This window comes from Pleurodeles waltl, chromosome 2_2 (assembly GCF_031143425.1).
Source record: "Pleurodeles waltl isolate 20211129_DDA chromosome 2_2, aPleWal1.hap1.20221129, whole genome shotgun sequence".
NCBI classification, from domain to species: Eukaryota; Metazoa; Chordata; class Amphibia; order Caudata; family Salamandridae; genus Pleurodeles; species Pleurodeles waltl.
This window is the reverse complement of record NC_090439.1, coordinates 936,427,941-936,448,994: the sequence shown is the minus strand read 5'-3', so window position 1 is coordinate 936,448,994 and position 21,054 is coordinate 936,427,941.

The window sequence follows — 21,054 nt, the reverse complement described above, 5'->3', positions numbered from 1 at the left end:
TGAGGCCTTTCCAAATAGTTTAAACTTTTTCATCATGCACTCCTCAACTAGAATTTCAAGTGCAGTGTTGCTGAACTTTTTCTTTCTTTTTTTGTCTGGCACACCTTCCTGACACCATGTTTCTGTAAGGTTTGAAGTGAAACACCTACAGCACAATGTACTTGCTCCTCTGATGCATACACAAGCACTGTGGCATTTTACTTCTGGATTGCTGATGTTCCCAGCATTGGATAGGGCAACATTGTGATTTTGCAACATGAGACCCATTAAATCATATTTTATTACTTTAAATATGATAGGCCTTCTCCTGGGACTCCATGGTACTCAGAGGTAACTGGACATTACTAAGAGTAATATATTTCACTACTGTTGTCTTAAGATAGGGATACTGATGAACTCCGATTGGATATCACAGTTACTCTCTGTAGTCTTTCAGGGTAGCAGGAAAAGATCATTCAAGCCATTCTTAAGAGATGAAGCAGTTCAGGAAGTTGGATTTAATATGGTAAAGTACAAAACTCTAAACAACATCAATGTTCATCCTGTCCATCACTTCAGAAAAAGAAAGGACCAGTCCCTTTATTAAAAGATTGTTAAGACATTTATGAATAGAAGGTACTAGCACCTTCTTTGTAAGAGCTACAAACCCAAATGTTACTATTTCTACCTATTACTCGAAACCAAGGGCCTGATTTATGAAAAGCTTTGAGTCATTTTTTAGTGCAAAAGCAGCACTAACTTTCCATAAATTAGGCCCTACGTTTCTGGTAACATTTGCCTCAAGACAAATGAAATACTGGGTAAATTGGTCCTGGTTAGCTCTGGGAACAAAGGAAGCACTTTGGTCTCTGTTCTCAATGAGAGTGATACTCTTTTGTTGAGGGGTGGAACCTCTCAGACTTCAAGATGGTAGCTCTGTGAGATCCTCAACTGGCAAGGAACACCCTCTGGTTATCTTGTGATCTAGCATGGCCAATGATCAGCTTCAGTTGTCCAGAGAGCAAGGGGGAGCAACTACAGTCTTGGAGTGATTCCCTGCAGGTGTCTACTGTAGGACTAGCACGTAGAAGTGATGGACACTCTTCTGATGAGTTCTCTCATTGCCATGATGCCACTGAGGGAGCAAAGTAATTTCCCATCCTGGAGCTGCAACTCCTACCTGCTACTGGCTCAGCATTCTGGAGTGAAAATGTGCCATAAATTCCTGGAGTGTCAACACAGTTGAAGATAGTGCAGTCCAGTTCATAACAAGACTGCCACACAACTCTCCTAAAGTCGGCTTGGATGCATAAACTCAGCCATGAGACATTAACTGGATAGGTGTACAGGGCAGCATCAGGCTACCCTCCCCGTACTGCCTCTAACCTTCCAGACCATGTCAACAGTTATTTTATTGGTGCACTGGAGAGTTCACAGTAGGCCCAGTGGCTAATACCGTTTTGGGAGTATATACTCTCTGCTGCTTTGCAGGGAGCATTTGAGGACCCATGTGAGTGAATACTACTATGGGCCTCCAATTACATTTAGTGCTCCCCTGTTCTTCAGACTGCCTTGCTCCTCATTTTTCCTCATCACTTTTGTTTATGGGATTCCCTACCTTGATAATATGTTAGACACTGTGTTGGTGCCCCTCATGGCACTGCACCCTACCTACTGGTGTCAAGGACAGATGGCCACTGGAACACTTGCAACACTGGTGAGGAGTCTGGTATGTGGTAGAGGACAATCAGCAGTCAGTTTTCCTAATAACCAGAGTGTAGTCTGGATCGCAGTGCTAGTTAGCTAATCTTACTCTTATGAAGTTTTCCTTCTGATCCCTTGTTCCACAAACTGCTTCACTATCAGTTCTATGTTGTCTCAGAAAACATTGTGATCATTGTTGTTCATCAAGGTTTTGGCTTGGGGCAAACAGCTTGTCTGCCAAAACCAGTCAGAGATGGTGGAGGTTAACATATATGAAATCAGAAAATACGTTTTTGCAGTTGATGCCAAGATTGTTATGTTGGACTACATCATGGCTGAACTGTCCTCTTGGATCAAATCCATTCAATCTAAGCTCATCTTCCTACACAAATGATTCTGCTGATACGATAACCAATCATCTTGAGATACAAGTGAATCCTAAACAGGCCTGAGGCTCACAACTTTGCCATTACAACTACAAAATCATGGACCTAAAAGACTGGTCATTGAGGGCTAATGTCTGCCTGCATGGGTTTCCAGAAGGGACAGAAAAGGGAGACATGATTAATCATTGAAGTTACATGTCTTTTGCTGGGTATTCATTTATTGATATTTATTGATGCAGTGGGCCAGGACCAAATACATATCTTCTATTTTCATTGTCTCGTACCACTTCCAACTATGCACCTGCTTTATTCTGCACACTGACTACTTACACGCAGTGGTCTTCCTTGGCCATTGTCCCTCTTTTAGTGGTACCTCAGTAACCCCTCTGTCATATAGCCCACTAAATGGGTCACAACATGAAAGCCACATCATTCTCCTAACTTCCTTAATTCTTGAGTAAATATCAGGGTGTCACCCCGCCTAGTGCTCAGGGTTTCCTGCTAGATTGGAAAAGTGGTTCAGCAGAGAGTTTAAAGCTTTTTGAAGTTTGCTGTTTTAGTTCTGAGACAAAACCCTGGAGTCCTGGTGTTGCTACATGCTAACTTGTGCCTGTGATGAGAGATGCTGACATTATCCATTATCACCACATAGTTTCCATATGTAACAGGGAAGTGTCCAACCAATGGTGTCTAGCCTTTCAACGTCATCCGGCTGGTCAGCTATCCTTCTTCTTGAGAAAGTTAAGCACATTTGCCCCTGCTTCTCTTGCCATGATACTCATTAATTGTTTCTATAATTGTGAATGGTTTCTCCCAATACTTCTATATTGTTCCCATGAATCTGAGTGGTTTGATTGGTTGTGTGAAAAGGAAGAAAGCTTTGCAGAATACTCTAAACTACAGAAAGACTGACATCACAATGCTGCAAGAGACATATTTACCACTTTAGGGTAGCTCAGAACTTGAAACAGGTCAGTTTGCAGCATTTGCAGGCTGTTCTGCAACATATGTCTTTGGGCCCAATTTGCATTAGTTTGATGTATGTGTTATGTGCAACTCCTATGTCCAGACTGTGCACGGGAGTACTAATATTGGATGCATTGGTCTTGGTTAAGGGTACCAGACAGGGAGGCCCACTGTTTCCCATTCTATTTGTGTTGGTATTAGAGGCACTAGCCTTCACCTGAGATAGGCTTCTCTTGAGGGAAATAAAAACTGAAGACATGATACATGTCATCTGTCTTTATGCAGACAACACACTAGTTTGTCTTAAGGACACTGTTAGCACTGTATCCCACATGATGGGGAAACTGGTGAGGGTTGGCAAGGTCTCAAGTCTACGTACTAGTAGGACTAGGCACAAGTTGTTTCCCCTGGGAAGACTGTGACACGCTAGCAAAGGCCTCCCCCTGAATTTCGGACGGGATTGAGAAGTACATCATATGTGTGTTCCTGTATCTGGGTTTCAGAGTGAGCTGCTGCCTGTAACTCAAAATTATCTCACCATAGGCAGGATGCTGGAGGGATTAGATTGCTCAGTAGAGTTTTGAAAATCATTTCCCATTTCCATAATGGTGCAGAATCCCTTTCGCTAAAATGTTTTTTCTCCTGTGCTGTCTTTATGTGCTGTAAAATACTAGGGCGAAGGGCTTAGGAAGGGCTTAGTGCGACGTAGCACCACATTAGCATCATTTTGTGACACTAATGTAGCATTATTTTGGCAAAAATGCTGCACCCAATTTGCAAAGTGGTACAATGCACGCATTGCACCACACTTTAAACCCTTGTGCCTGCGTCAGGCATAATATATGCAAGGGGGCGTTACTCTGTTAGGAGTCCTAGAAAAAAGGTGCAGTGGAATTTATGAGATGCCACTGAGCCATTTTTGGTATCATTTTTCATACCTGCTCAGAGCAGGCATTAAATTAAGGCACACCATTTTTTATAATTGGCCTCTATGTACTTTGCAGGAATAGTGTCTACATTTTTTGTGCTAATCCTGGAAAGTACCACAATAGTGTCAGAAATTATGATGCTATTGATCCTAACATGCACCATGGTGCGCCGTATAATTAATACAGTGCCCACATACTGGCGTTAGGGGGGCACAATGGGGTGCAAGAAAGTGGTGCTTAATGTAAGGAAACACTACTTTTCTTAAATCTGAGCCTAACTACCCAATCCTAGCTGCTGCTTATTTTTTTCCAACTCAGTAGTTTGTTGTATACTCTGTTTTGGGCCAAAAAGTTTAGCTATGTAAAATTGGACAAGTTGAAGCTGTTTTGGCTTGGTACCCCCTAATGTTTATCTTTATTATGCTACTTACACCTTCAGCATGCAGGGCAATGGCTTGAAGATGGCCCTAACTAGGGGAAGTCATTTTTGGCAGGCATACATTTGAATTATACTTGGCCTGATCTATGTATAAAGGGGGGAGGGGTCCCAAGCAACCTAGCTTACTTAGGCCCATATTTATGCTTTTTTAGCACAACATTTGCGTAATTTTTTGATGCAAATGCAGCGCAAACTTACAAAACACAATAGTATTTTGTAAGTTTGCGCCGATTTTGTGTAAAAAAATGATGCAAATTTCACGCTTAAGAAGTATAAATATGGGCCTTAATCCGTCAGATGGTGAGGATTGGGCACAGAATAGTGAGGAACGCTTTGATAAGTGCTTCATTTGCGTGGACTCTCCCTCTTCAGTCATTTAGACTGTTGAGAAACATGTTACAAAATATGTCCTTTGTTAGGTGGCAACAGAGGGGCTGTGAAAAGATGAGGAATCTGTTTATTAATAACCAACTCATTTTTTTGCAAGTATAGGAGGTTCAGACCAGGACAGTTTTTACATCAAGGTAGGAATGCACACATGGCTCGCAGAATCTGGATGGGTTTTGGGGGGAGGTGATGAATGCCTTGGGCAATGTTAATGGTGTGGTGCTGGAGGCAACTGTGTAGAGGAATGTCCGCTTGGAATACTGTAGAGGAGAAAGCAAGTTAAAATGACTTTCCAAAATATTGTTCTCTGGACGATTCTTGCGAAACTCAGCTTTATGATTCATTTTGTTTCCCTCATCCTACTGAGAGTAACAAAAGGGCCTGACTGATCAGTTAATGGCAGATGAACAACATATAAAAAAGACACGTAGGAATGACAAACTCACTCATGATCTTGCTACATGGAGAGGAATGTGTTGTAATGAAGGAAGAGTAAAAAGTAGTATTTTCCTTCTCCCCTCCACCCTTAGAATATTAGTACATTCCATCCGTTGTTAAGAGCTTGCCTTGGAATGTTGGTGACAGGGGCTGGAGGAAGGTTTGTGGAGACTTGTGGATTTGAGGTAGAGCAGTTGAGAAGTTAAATAAAGAGGACATAAAGGAAGGAGAGTTTTTTTTCATTATAACACTGGCAACGACTTGAAGTGTGAAATGGGCATATTCTGTCTCCTCTCTTTAAAATACTCCACCATGCTCTGTTTGCTTTATCTAACATATCGTCAAAGAAACAAGGTATTGTGCTAATTTATCTATATGTTGGAATGATCCTGAGAGAGCGTAGCATATATAATCTATATTAACATGAAATGTTTATGAACTAATGTACAATAATGCTGCATAGAAACTGTATTAATATGTTTTGCTAAAACATGCACTTGAAATGTGCCCACGGGGAGTGGCCGCCAGTATATACGGGGACTAATAAAAATGACTAATGTTGATTAATTATTATAGTTAAAGATGGTTTTACACTAATAATTAATGGTTATGTTATTAAAGTTTTGCTAATAAATCTTTTAGGCCTTAGTTAGCATGAGTCTAGGCCTAGCTGCCTGACTCTCATGTTAAATGTATTTTTCTAAACGTGCTGTGTGCTGACTTGCTAAAGGACATGAACTCTTGTTTTTTTCCTTCAAACTAGAAGCTGAATGTAACTATAGTAGATCCGTTCTCATGAAGTTCGAATTGCTTGTAGAAATATTCTAACTGAATGCAACAGTGTAGATTATTGTTATGCACAAGGTCGCCCAAGCCGGTACAGACAATGGAGCTACTGAACGAAGATGCGCAAAGAATTACAAAAGGATTAAATCATACCGGATATTCTACCTCCAAAGACGTCAATCATATGGACCAATAAAATGCCTGAGAACTGTTATGGGGTGACAAATTCAATGACATAATGTAAAGTTAATTGGTTAAAGATAGTGGGGTGCAACCCCTTGTCCAATCAAATTGTAGGGTACTGTACAACTAAAAGGGGATAAAAACCCTTGACACCAGGAAGTAAATCAGAACTGGGAGTAGGAGACTAGGAGAGGGAGAGATGCGGATGCGATTTGATATGATCCAGAGACTTTGTCACTTTGCTTAGTGACTTGATAAACTTTAGATTAGAACCGTCCTTGTCCTTAGATTGTCCATTTACACTTTACCTCCTTATGAGGAAAGTGCCCCCCTTTGCCTGAGAGCTGAGTTCCTGACTGATGGAGAATCAACCGATGTCCTGAAGACGAAGATCGAACCTGAGTGCTGACCCAAACTTGGAGGGTAACTATATGACAATGAAATTGTGATTGTCTGTTTGCTTTTCCTTTCTAGGAACCAACTGCTTTTTCTTTTGACAGAGACCATAGTTAGATGTTTTCCAAATTGGTGTTACTAAATTGTTTTGCATGATGCCCAACATGCCAATGCTAATTTGAGGTTAGTAAAGGGATTCACTAAACTGACACAACTAGACAAATGACTAAATCTATGCTTTTTTGAATAACGTGCTAATGATACTCTGCTAAGAGTAGTCTATGTTCACGCCTTGTTATGTTCTGATGTTCGTGATTCTTGCTTTGATGAAATCTTATCAGAGTTGCCATATTGCGACTATGCTAATGTGTTTTCTGGTTTTGAGACTAATAAACTTATTAGTAGAATTGTAACCAATAGGGAATAAATATCATAAAATTCATACTAAACTGGTGTGGTTATTCGTGACTGGGAGGTCATGGTGGTGTCTTGAGTTTAATGAAATGTCATTAACTATGGTAAAATGCATTGTTGTGCTAAATATTGATGACATTATTGACGTATTGATTGACATGTTGATTAGTTATCTAGTCCTAAGGTGTCTTCAATCAGGGTCAAAAGATTCATTGGCCTAAAACGAGTCCCAATGTGTAATAATTAGTCATAAAGGGACGCGTTAACAATCCCATATAAAATCCAATTATTAATTATCTCACAACTGATTTATTTTGCCGGTCAAGTTAAAGTGAAACTGCTAAAGGGCACAGCACTTAACTTACTTCAAACGCTTTTCATATATGAACTACAGTTAAAGAAATGGGCACAGCAGATAATTTTGCCTGTCAACATGAAATTTAAACCGCAGACGGCACAGCATTTCTCTATTCACCGGCTCTATTTTATCGAGGATATACTCTTCATGATGACAGGCACAGGTACTTTAAGATAAGCCATTAAAAGGGACATCTACATTTTATTAATGTTAAAGTACAAATAATTAAATAAATACATATTTTATATACCCCATTTTGTGACAGAAATCTCTTCAGTCAAATTGGAACTTCATTTCGCAGTTGATTTCCATTTTTTGATATGCCAGGGCAAACCTGACAAACAGAAAGCTGGCCCCTTCCTCGGTGTTTGATGACTAGAGCACGTTTCTTCCAAGAAATACTCCTTCGCACGCTGACAGGCACAGCTACACTTTAAAATCAACTTGTCAAAGGTGACAACTACAGTCTATTAATATTAAAATAGAAATCAATAAATATTTTATCTCTGTTTTGTGACAGAAATCTATTCACCCAAATTAAAACTTCATGTTGTGGCTAAATTTCGTTTCTTCAAATGCCTAGATGAACCCGAGGAACAACGAAAGCTGCCCCCTTCCTCGATGTTGGATGAGTAGAGCGTGTCTGCTTTCAACTGTGATGTGCACCCTCTTCTTTTCCAAAAATAGAGGGCCATCTTTTGCTCATATTTAAAATCGCATACCATAGTGATAATGTCTTCTGTCGCTAGCTATTGCTGATTCTTCTTACATTTGCAAAACAAAAAGACAGTAACAGTGGTAATTACAATCCTAACATTCTATATCTAGGTATTATTACCAGAGTATTCATAAGCGTATAGTTCCATCTTTGCAAATATATACAAATATATTTCCTATTATATGTAGTATAGATTATATACAACTATGGATAATATACAACCCTAGCCTGCTGTTTTTATTCACATACTAATACCACACTCAATGGTAAACATTAGAAAGATATTTTCAGATGTTACATTTGTTATTTAAAATAATTATACAAGTATCCACAATGTATAGTATTTCTATTGCCCTTTTATCTGTTTCTCATTAGAGGAACCATACATAATTGTAATAGAGATGTTTTCAAATATTATATCTATTTTGTTAGCAATATTGTACAAGTCTACAGCTTAAGAAGTATAATTATTTTTCACAGGTGATGGGTGTGGCAGGAATGGCTCAACCTGTTCCATTTTAAATTGAGGTTTGGGAACCATTATTCCATGGAAAGACTGGATTAACATATTTGAATACTACTTAATAGCTATGGGGAGTGACAAATTTAGTCCTGTAAGGAAGTAACACATTTTACTCCATAATTTAGGTACACATGACAGGAAAATTTATGAATCCTTACCTGAACCAAAGTTAACTGAAGACGAAGAAAACACCTATGATGAATATAAAATCAATTTTATTAAATTAGAAAAACTATTTGGAGATAAAATCAATAATGGATTAGAACTCCACACATTGTTCTGTTATACTCAGGGTAAGAAAGAACGTGTGACAAGCTATGTAGCTGTTCTTATTGGGTTGAGCACTTTGTGTAAGTTCAGAAATTCAAATGATTCCATCATTCGTGATCAATTAGTATGGTGCGCTAATAATACGGAAATTTAAGAAAAATTGTCACAAAAACAGCAAGATTTGCAGGAAGCTGTAGAAATTGCAAAATCAATTGAACATGCAGCTGTGTGTTCAAAAGAAATCAGATCCCGACCCCTTCTAAACACTTTTCAAAGATTAGAGAAGAAATTTTGGAGTTTGAAATTTGCAAAATAAAGAATGATAACAAATCTTGGCAAAAAAAACAATGTCTATAGTTTGAAATGCTACAGTTGTGGGAGTGGCAATCAACTTGCAAATTCCACCTTATGTCAAGCCCAAAAAGACACATGCAGAAAGTGTAACAAGAAAGGTCACTTGAAAGGGTATGTAGGAATACTTCCAGAAATGACAAAACAATATGATAACAAACCAACAGAAGAGAATCCTCAGGAAGTTAAGAAAATCATATTACAAGTACAAAATAAGAACATTGATACTATTCAATATCCAGAATGTAAAATACTCATTGACAATAATCCTATAAATGTATATAGTGACTCTTGCTCACCAATTTACCCTCATAAATATTTCAGAGTTTCATAAAATGTCAGAAAAGAACTCAATACATTTACTTGATCCTGATATAAAGCCTAGTGTATGTAATAGAGGCCATATTCCCCTTAACCCGTTCTGTGCCCAGGATGTAATGGTTACGTCCTGAGGCACAGTGCTGCTGTGCCCAGGACGTAACCATTACGTCCTGGTCACAGAGCCCAGAGGGAGCGCTAGCGCTCCCTCTGTGGGGTTCCCCCCCACCCCCCCAAGTCAGGGATGGAAGGGGAAGCCCTTCCACCCCCGACCCCCCCAACCCTCCCTGTGACGTCAGCGCGCGAGCGCGCGCTGATTTGTCACAGGGTCTGCGATTGAAAGAGAAATGCTCAGCATTTCTCTTTCAATCCCATGGGGGAGGCCCGGGGAGGCTTCAAAGGGAAGAAAATGTATTTCCTTCCCTTTGAAGTCCCTCCCAGGGTTTCAAAAGCCGGATTGCTGGCAATCCGGCTTTTGAAACCCCACTAGACACCAGGGATTTCTATTTTTTGTCTGAAACTGACAAAAGGGAGCGACCCCTTGGGCAAGGGTCGCTCCCAGGGGGGGCATTTTTTTGGGAAGGCCTTTTCTGCCCCCCCTGGGGGCAGAAACCTCTAGGCACCAGGGATCATTTTTGTTATTCTTTTTTGTTATGTTTTCTTTTTTTTTTAGGTGGGGAGCGACCCCATAGGCAAGGGTCGCTCCCCTAGGGGGCACATTATATTTAGGCCATTTCTGCCCCCCTTGGGGGCAGATTGGCCTATTTTGATGATTTTAGGTCAATCTGCCCCCAAGGGGGGCAGAAACCACTAGGCACCAGGGATCTTTTTTTTTTGCGTCGTCATGCAAGGGGAGCGACCTTGTAGGCAAGGGTCACTCCCCGGGGGGGGGGAGAATTTATTTTAGGCCCCTATTAGTATTAGGCCGATCTGCCCCCAGGGGGGGCAGAAACCTCTAGGCGCCAGGGCAAATTTTTTTTTCTGTTTTTTTTTTGTTTGTTTATTTTTTTATAGATGGGGAGCGACCCATTAGGCAAGGGTCGCTCCCCTGGGGGGCAAATTGTATTTAGACCATTTCTGCCCCCCTTGGGGGCAGATTGGCCAATTTTAGGTCAATCTGCCTCCAAGGGGGCAGAAACCACTAGGCACCGGGATTTTTTTTTTCGGCGCCAATGTCACGCAGGAGGAGTGACCCCGTAGGCAAGGGTCGCTCCAGGGCGGGTTGGGGGGGTGGAGGGGGGTTGGGGGGGAAATTTATTTTAGGCCATTTCTGCCCCCCCGGGGACAGATCGGCCTATTGTTATTAGGCCGATCTGCCCCTGGGAGGCAGAAACCTCTAGGCGCCAGGGCAAATAGTTTTTTTGTGTTTTTGTTTGTTTATTTTTTTAGAGATGGGGAGCGACCCATTAGGCAAGGGTCGCTCCCGTGGGGGGCAAATTGTATTTAGACTATTTCTGCCCCCCTTGGGGGCACATTGGCCGATTTTAGGTCAATCTGCCCCCAAGGGGGCAGAAACCACTAGGCACCGGGGATTTATATTTTGGTGCCAATGTCACGCAGGGGAGCGACCCTGTAGGCAAGGGTCGCTCCCGGGGGGGGATGTTGGGGGACAAATTTATTTTAGGCCATTTCTGCCCCCCCCTGGGGCCGGCTGAGCTAGAGGCCAAAATCCACAGGTAGGCACTGTTTTCTACGAAAAAATGTGATGTGTCCACGTTGTGTTTTGGGCCATTTCCTGTCGCGGACGCTAGGCCTAACCATACAAGTGAGGTATCATTTTTATCAGGAGACTTGGGGGAACGCTGGGTCGAAGGAAATTTGTGGCTCCTCTCAGATTCCAGAACTTTCTGTCACCGAAATGTGAGGAAAACTTGTTTTTTTAGCCAAATGTTGAGGTTTGCAAAAGATTCTGGGTAACAGAACCTGGTCAGAGCCCCACAAGTCACCCCATCTTGGATTCTCCTGGGTTTCTAGTTTTCAAAATGTGCTGGTTTGCTAGGTTTCCCCAGGTGCCGGCTGAGCTAGAGGCCAAAATCCACAGGTAGGCACTGTTTTCTATGAAAAAATGTGATGTGTCCACGTTGTGTTTTGGGCCATTTCCTGTCACGGGCGCTAGGCCTACCCACACAAGTGAGGTATCATTTTTATCGGGAGACTTGAGAGAACGCTGGGTGGAGGAAATGTGTGGCTCCTCTCAGATTCCAGAACTTTCTGTCACCAAAATGTGAGGAAAATGTGTTTTTTTAGCCAAATTTTGAGGTTTGCAAAGGATCCTGGGTAACAGAACCTGGTCAGAGCCCCACAAGTCACCCCATCCTGGATTCCCCTAGGTCTCTAGTTTTCAAAAATGCACAGGTTTGGTAGGTTTCCTTAGGTGCCAGCTGAGCTAGAGGCCAAAATCTACAGGTTGGCACTTTGCAAAAAACAGCTCTGTTTTCTGTGATGTGTCCACGTTGTGTTTTGGGGCTTATCCTGTTGCGGGCGCTAGGCCTACCCACACAAGTAAGGTACCATTTGTATCGGGAGACTTGGGGGAACGCTGGGTAAAATGAAATTTGTGGCTCCTCTCAGATTCCAGAACTTTCTGTCACCAAAATGTGAGGAAAATATGTTTTTTAGCCAAATTTTGAGGTTTGCAAAGGATTCTGGGTAACAGAACCTGGTCAGAGCCCCACAAGTCACCCCATCTTGGATTCCCCTAAGTCTCTAGTTTTCAAAAATGCACAGGTTTGGTAGGTTTCCCTAGGTGCCGGCTGAGCTAGAGGCCAAAATCTACAGGTAGGCACTTTGCAAAAAACAGCTCTGTTTTCTGTCAAAAAATGGGATGTGCCCACTTTGTGTTTTGGGACATTTCCTGTCGCGGGCGCCAGGACTACCCACACAAGTGAGGCATCATTTTTATCTGGAGACTTGGGGAACGCTGGGTGGAAGGAAATATGTGGCTCCTCTCAGATTCCAGAACTTTCTGTCACCGAAATGTGAGGAAAATGTGTTTTTTTAGCCAAATTTTGAGGTTTGCAAAGGATTCTGGGTAACAGAACCTGGTCAGAGCCCCACAAGTCACCCCATCTTGGATTCCCCTAAGTCTCTAGTTTTCAAAAATGCACAGGTTTGGTAAGTTTCCTTAGGTGCCGGCTGAGCTAGAGGCCAAAATCTACAGGTAGGCACTTTGCAAAAAACAGCTCTGTTTTCTGTCAAAAAATGGGATGTGCCCACTTTGTGTTTTGGGACATTTCCTGTCGCGGGCGCCAGGACTACCCACACAAGTGAGGCATCATTTTTATCTGGAGACTTGGGGAACGCTGGGTGGAAGGAAATATGTGGCTCCTCTCAGATTCCAGAACTTTCTGTCACCGAAATGTGAGGAAAATGTGTTTTTTTAGCCAAATTTTGAGGTTTGCAAAGGATTCTGGGTAACAGAACCTGGTCAGAGCCCCACAAGTCACCCCATCCTGGATTCCCCTAGGTCTCTAGTTTTCAAAAATGCACAGGTTTGGTAGGTTTCCCCAGGTGCCGGCTGAGCTAGAGGCCAAAATCTACAGGTAGGCACTTTGCAAAAAACAGCTCTGTTTTCTGTGATGTGTCCACGTTGTGTTTTGGGGCATATCCTGTTGCGGCGCTAGGCCTACCCACACAAGTGAGGAACCATTTTCATCGGGAGACTTGGGGGAACGCTGGGCAAAAGGAAATTTGTGGCTCCTCTCAGATTCCAGAACTTTCTGTCACCGAAATGTGAGGAAAATATGTTTTTTTAGCCAAATTTTGAGGTTTGCAAAGGATCCTGGGTAACAGAACCTGGTCAGAGCCCCACAAGTCACCCCATCCCGGATTCCCCTAGGTCTCTAGTTTTCAAAAATGCACAGGTTTGGTAGGTTTCCTTAGGTGCCGGCTGAGCTAGAGGCCAAAATCTACAGGTTGGCACTTTGCAAAAAACAGCTCTGTTTTCTGTGATGTGTCCACGTTGTGTTTTGGGGCATATCCTGTTGCGGGCGCTAGGCCTACCCACACAAGAGAGGTACCATTCTTATCAGGAGACTTGGGGGAACGCTGGGTGGAAGGAAATTTGTGGCTCCTCTCAGATTCCAGAACTTTCTGTCACCGAAATTTGAGGAAAATATGTTTTTTAGCCAAATTTTGAGGTTTGCAAAGGATTCTGGGTAACAGAACCTGGGCAGAGCCCCACAAGTCACCCCATCTTGGATTCCCCTAGGTCTCTAGTTTTAAAAATGCACAGGTTTGGTAGGTTTCCCTAGGTGCCGGCTGAGCTAGAGGCCAAAATCTACAGGTATGCACTTTGCAAAAAACAGCTCTGTTTTCTGTGATGTGTCCATGTTGTGTTTTGGGGCATATCCTGTCCCGGGCGCTAGGTCTACCCACACAAGTGAGGTATAATTTTTATCGGGAGACTTGGGGGAACATAGAATAGCAAAACAAGTTTTATTGCCCCCTGTCTTTCTCTACATTTGTCCCTTCCAAATGTAAGACAGTGTGTAAAAAAGACGTCTATTTTAGAAATGCCCTGTTATTCACATGCTAGTATGGGCGCCCCGGAATTCAGAGATGTGAAAATAACCACTGCTTCTCAACACCTTATCTTGTGCCCATTTTGGAAATACAAAGGTTTTCTTGAAAGCTATTTTTTACCCTTTATATTTCAGCAAATTAGTGGCTGTATACCCGGTACAGAATGTAAACCCACTGCAGGGTGCAGGGTTCAGGTCGTTTATTGGCTCTGGGTACCTAGAGTTCTTGATGAACCTACAAGCCCTATATATCCCCACAACCAGAAGAGTCCAGCAGACGTAACAGTATTTTGCTTTCGAAAATCTGACATTGTAGCAAAAAGTTACAGAGTAAAACGTAGAGAAAAATTGATGTTTTTTTCACCTTAATTTCTATATTTTTCTTTTTCAGTTGTTATTTTCAGTAGGAAACCCTTGTAGGATCTACACAAATTACCCCTTGCTGAATTCAGAATATTGTCTACTTTTCAGAAATGTTGCGGTTTCTGGGATCCAGTGTTGGTTTCATGCCCATTTCTGTCACTGACTGGAAGGAGGCTGAAAGCACAAACAATCGTAAAAATGGGGTATGTCCCAGTAAAATGCCAAAATTGTTTTGAAAAATTGGGTTTTCTGATTCAAGTCTGCCTGTTCCTGAAAGCTGGGAATCTGGTGATTTTTTCACTGCAAACCCTTTGTTGATGCCCTTTTCAGGGAAAAAATCACAAGCCTTCTTCTGAAGCCCCTTTTTCCCATTTTTTTTTAAAAAAAATGAAATTTTCACTGTATTCTGGCTAATTTCTTGGCCTCCTTCTGGGGAACCCACAAAGTCTGGGTACCTCTAGAATCCCTAGGATGTTGGAAAAAAAGGATGCAAATTTGGCGTGGGTAGCTTATGTGAACAAAATGCTATGAGGGCCTAAGCGCGAACTGCCCCAAATAGCTACAAAAAAGGCTCGGCACAGGAGGGGGAAAAGGCCTGGCAGCGAAGGGGTTAAAGGAATGTTTACATCTCTAATAACATTCAACAAATGGTCCACTGTGGGCAAGGTGTATGTAGTGAAAAAGGGATCTTTTGGAGTTGCAATACCTGAAAGAACTTGGAATTAAATTGGATCACAACAACCCAGAGCGAATGATGGTGATCGATCAGACCAGCTCAGGTAATCAAATTTACAATGAGTTCCCGGGGGTTTTCAATGATAATTTAGGATTACTAAAGAACTTCCAATGTAAAATCTAACTGAAAACAGATGCCAGGCCTATTGTACACAAAATTGAACCACTGCCACATTTATTGAGAGAACCTCTAGAGAAAGAACTCAACAGATCAAGATCCCTGGACATAATACAACCCATTGGGTGCTCAGATTGGGTAGCTCTCATTGTAGTTGCAAAAAAAAAAAAACAGGGTAATGATATGAGGGTATGCATAGACCTATTGGATTTAAATCAAAGCCTTTGGATTGAAAGACATCGTCTGCTTAGAATTCACAAAATGTTGAGTGCCATGGGATAAGCTGTGTGTTTTTCTGTTCTAGATCTATTCAATGCCTATCACCAGGTAGAGTTTCATCCTGAATCCAAATGGCTTACTGCATTCACCACTCCCATGGGTTTGTTCATGTTAAACAGAATTCCTTTCGGATTGTCATCTGCAGAAGCAGTATTTCAAAAATTCATGCAGCACATTTTAAAGAAGTCCTTAAAACACTATGCTTTCAATATGATATTTTCATATATGGGTCAGCAATAGAAGAACACCATAAAGTTCTAAGAACTCTTCTAAACAAGATCAAAGAAGCATGCATCACATTAAAAAAAGAAAAGTGTCAAATTGGTGTAAGTTCAGTGGAATATTTGGGGCATACAATTTCAAAAGACAGGTTTAAACCAAAGTCATGCTTATTGGAGGCAGTCAAAAAAGCAAATGCTCCCAAAAACAAAGATTAACTTAAGTCATTCTTGGGACTAGCCAAACTCATGGCTAAACATATTAGGAACTTTTCAGAGATTACTTACAACTTAAGAATCTTATTGAAAAATCATAAGCCCTACAAATGGTCGGAAGACCATCAGAAATCCTTTGAAAAAGTAAAACAGGCCATCTTATCAGCACCTTTCCTGTGCAACTTTGAACACAATAGAAACACAATCCTTACAATGGATGCTAGCAATTAAGGCTTAAGCGCAACTCTATTGCAGATCATAGAGGGTAAGGAAAGAATTGGAGAACTGGCCTCTTGGGCCACACTAAGGCAGAAATTAACTACTCGATAGTGGAGAGAGAAGCTTTAGCATGTTTTTGGGCCGTTAGAAATTTAATATTTTATTTATGGGGCATACAATTTGCCATTTGCACAGACCACGCTAATTTACACAAAAGGATCCGGCAACAGCACACCCAGGATTGCCATACGGATCTTAGGACTAGAAAACATCTGTTTAAAAGTAGAATATGTCCCTGGGAGTGAAAAAATACTGCTGCTAATTTCTTATCTAGAGCTCCTTTAGATATAAGGGAGGATTTTGAAACACTTGAGTATCCTGTCATGGTATTAAGTGCCTCTGCCATCACTTTTGATGAGCAGAACACAGCTAATTAGCTAGATGAAATTCTAGCAAAACTTAAATCTTATATGATACAAGGTTGGCCAAACAAAAAAAGCCATGTGGATGATGACATCAAAGGTTTTTGGGAAGTAAGGTATGAAATAGATGTAAATAAAAACTTCATATGCAGAAATTACAAAATCATACTACAATAAACCTGAGAAAAAATCATTGACCTTGCCCAAGAAGGTCATTTGGGCAGATGCATGAGCAAGGCACACGTTAGGAAGCAGCATTGGTTCCCTAATATGGATTCACGATAGAGGTTAAGGTCAAGAATTGCTTTATAAGTGCAAACAGTGACTTCCTAAATCCCCAATTCCATCCCTGAGAAAAACTGGCCCTTGATATAATTGGTCCTATTAATATGTCAGGTGTAGTGAAGAGTTTTGCTTTTGTATTAGTAGACTACAACTCCCCTGGATTACTGTGAGAATGGTTTACCAAATCACCACAGAGTCACTTTTTAAAGTGTTAAAAGATATGTTTTCCACAAAGGGTATGCCAGCTACCCTAGTCACAGAAAATGGAGTAAAGTTAACATCATTGGAAATGACAGAAGTTTTAGCACATCTCAACATCGTTCACCACAGAACCTATTTTAAATTGCCCAAGGATCAATTGTCTAGTAGAAAGGATTAAATGTATGGTCAAAGAATGTATCAAATTAGCTAGAATAAATCACCTAAATGTAGAAAGTGCCATCCAAGAGATGCTATGGGGTTACCACACTACATCTAATTCCATTACTAACATATTTCATTCTCAGCATTAAAAGGCAGGAAACCCAGCACCAAACTGTATCCTTTGTGTTTTGGGGGAGGAGACAAAGTTGAGCACAACATATCGCCTGGTAAACATAAAATCATTCTACACCACAATAAATATAAAAGATATTATGACATCAAACATGGCACAAAACATCAACCACGGAAGGTGGGTGACTCGGCATATGTTAGAAAATCAGAAAGAAAGGCAGGACCACATTCTAAATATTTTGAAACCATGCATATTGCCAGGGGGGTAGATTTGCCTTTGTAAACTGAGGACTGACACTTTTACTGGAATCAGTATGTGCTCCCAAATCGAGGAAGGCTAGATTTTATTTGCATGTTTCTAATAATTTTTTCAACATATCTGTGAAATATAGAAAGGTCTCCTGTCATTTTGTAATAATCAATGTCTAATATGATGCGCAATTTTCTATTATCTGTTACAGGGTTCCGTGCCTAATCAGACAAACCCTTCAATCATACAAAAGTAATTAATAGTAAAACATTCTAATACGGGTAGTGGTGGTAGTTCTTCATATATCTTAATTTACTGGTTCACTGTATTCCTATTGTATATTAAGTGTGCTGTGGCCTGCTTTGTCTTTTGTTCGCTTGAGTAAAGCATTCTACTTTACTTGGTATTTCCTTCCATTGAGTAGTTTAAATATCAATTTATCATTGCAGAGGAAAATTAAATTTTCTGCGTTTGTCTGTTAAGACCTTCCTTCAGATCAATACATTTTAAAAAATACACCATACCTTTGCCAACTTATCGGTGACTAACAGTGGTGCAGGTTGTAATCAGTCAGGGCGGTGCTGAACGCAGTGCTGCCCTGTTGATTACAACCTTGTTCTCCGCCAGCCTTCTCATGGAGGTTGAACCCCCATCAAAAGGCTGGCAGAGAACAAGTGCAGGTGGCTGCATGCAAGCCCCTGCACTGCCCATGCTCATGCAGTGCAGGTGTCATCCTGCTCAGCACCCTCAAAATGAGCGCTGTCTGCTGTGAAAACAATGTGCATTTCAAGGGCGCTGGTGACCCCTGTGTGTGGCAGCATTGCCATGGGCTCTATTATGATTCAGGGACAATGCCGCCAAACCTTTCCCACTGGGCAGAACAGCGGAAACCTTGGTTTCTGAAAGTCAGCCTAGTGGAAAAGTTGTAATGGGGCTGGCAGGGAGGTCACAAACATGGTGGCAACCACCCCATTGAGTGTTTAGTGGACGGGTGCTCCTGTGTGCCAATCTCCTATTCAGCCCCAAAATCTTGAATGAGATGGTTTATTCTATAGCATCCAATTGGCCCACAAGACAGCAGGCAATTATACCAAAATTATCATCTTCACAGTATAGTCATAAACCACCTGAAAATTCTACTACTCATCCATCAATACAACACTAACATTCTAAACCTTTATGAAACTACACATTCTATTACCCATGCTTTACTTACTTACAAATGCAACACAATATGAAACACAATTTAAACATAATCAGTTTTGCAGGGTTTTTGGCATTTAGAGGTCTATCACCTGACTAAAATACAGCATACTCCATGTTCACACAGACTAGACTGGGTATCATATAATTTGAGATAGTTGAGCTAAATAAAATAAAAACAATAAAAAAAATGTATCTATTCTAAAATGTATGCAAATACTATTACATAACTAAATTAACTATTGTTTGATGAAAATTCCTCAGAAAATACTATTGAATGATCCAAACAGTTTATAATTTCAATATAGGATAAAATCATCCAGCTTTGTAGGAATAACAATTTTTCTTCTTCTTCTGACAGCATTATCAACAAATTATTTTTGTGAAACATCACCCATACTCTACTTTTCTATATTTATTTATATGTATATATGCATCAGATTGAGCTGAATCAGAAATATTGCTACTTTCAATAACAAAATAATTTTCCTTTGCAATCTCACAGTTTCTGTGTTCACAAAGTACATAGTCAATGTGCCTAATTACGAGTTTGGTGGTTCTCGGACCACCAAATTCGCGGTGGCTGTTGGACCACTGCAGTTGTTGTGGTCCGACTGCCACATTATGAGTTTGCCGAATGGCTGACGGCAGTGCAGGTTGGAATCAGCCAAGCCGGTACTGAAGAGAGCGGCGCCCTGCTCATAACAACCTGGTTCTCCGCCAGCATTTCACCACCATGAAAAGGCTAGCGGAGAAAAGGTGTAGAGGAACACAGCAGGCCCCTGCACTGCCCACGCCCGTGGCATGGGCAGTGCAGGGATCCCCCTGCACAGCACCCTTGTAATGTGCACTGTCTGCTATGAATGAAATCTTTGTTCATCAGATACATTTACAAATTCTGTTTCCTTTATCACTTGTAGCTTTGTTTATTTTTCTTGCCCTTGTTTGAGAAATACTAGCACACTTTTATTCTACCAACCTTTTTCTTTCAATGACACTGCACTATCCAACAATTTAATTACTTGTTTTGGAGAAGAAAACACAAACCAGGAATTGTTTGTTTTTTGTTCTGCATATTTTGATACACTTTGGGGCTGATTACGAGTTTGGTGGTCCCGTGACTGCCCTGTTGGTGGTGGCAGTGTGACCGCCAACAGTCTGGCGGAACGGACTGCCGTATTATGAGTTTGGCAGTCAAGGAAATAGAAGACTGCCAGTGGTCCACTGCCACCCCTATGCAGCACAGACCGCTGCTGACCTATTATCATGTTGAACACCGCCAATGTGACGGCTGCGGTCCAACCGCCATGGATTAGCAGGCAGAAACAAACAGTTTAAAGGGAGACACTCACCTGCACACAGCAGTACACGTCCAAAGCCACCATGGAGCCATTGTAAATGTCTTGCCGCTGCTCCTGCTCACCAAACGACAACAAATTCAACTCCGACATGGAAGAAACCAACCATAAGTACAAACACCTAACTTTATTAGTAACATGTACAACAAAATTGTACTGATACCAAACACATTATGGGGGGATGCCAAGGCCAGCAGCTACACCTATCATTCCACACACACACACACTCACATACTGCAACACAGATGCCCCCACACATTTACAACATGCACACTTCAACCAGCACACACACACACTGCATGGCAATACCACACCTATATGCACAGCTATGAAACACAGGATTGGGGACACTGGAAGCCATACAATATACACACACAAAGCAACAACAACACAACTACTGCACAGATACAAATACATTCCACAAACTCACAGCCAACACTTGCCAGGGTCTGGCCACACATACAACACACATTTACATCCACCTGCCATGGCACACACACAACACCACCATCACATAACACTGCAATCGACACACACATCACACACACACTCAGCACAATGGTTCACAATGCCATGCCAATGCACACATAGACAAATAAACAAAAGGCACAAAGCACACCACCACAACAACACCTGTGCAGCTTTTGATGGGATCAGCAGGACCATACTTGGAAGGAGGCTGTGTTGAGGCACTTATCATGTTGAACAAGGCCCCAAACAACATGTGTACAGCAGTTGCCCACAAATGAATATCAGGGACAAGAAATACCAATATCAATTGTCATGCACAGTCTCACAGTGAGGAAAGGGAAGGCAACAAAGCAC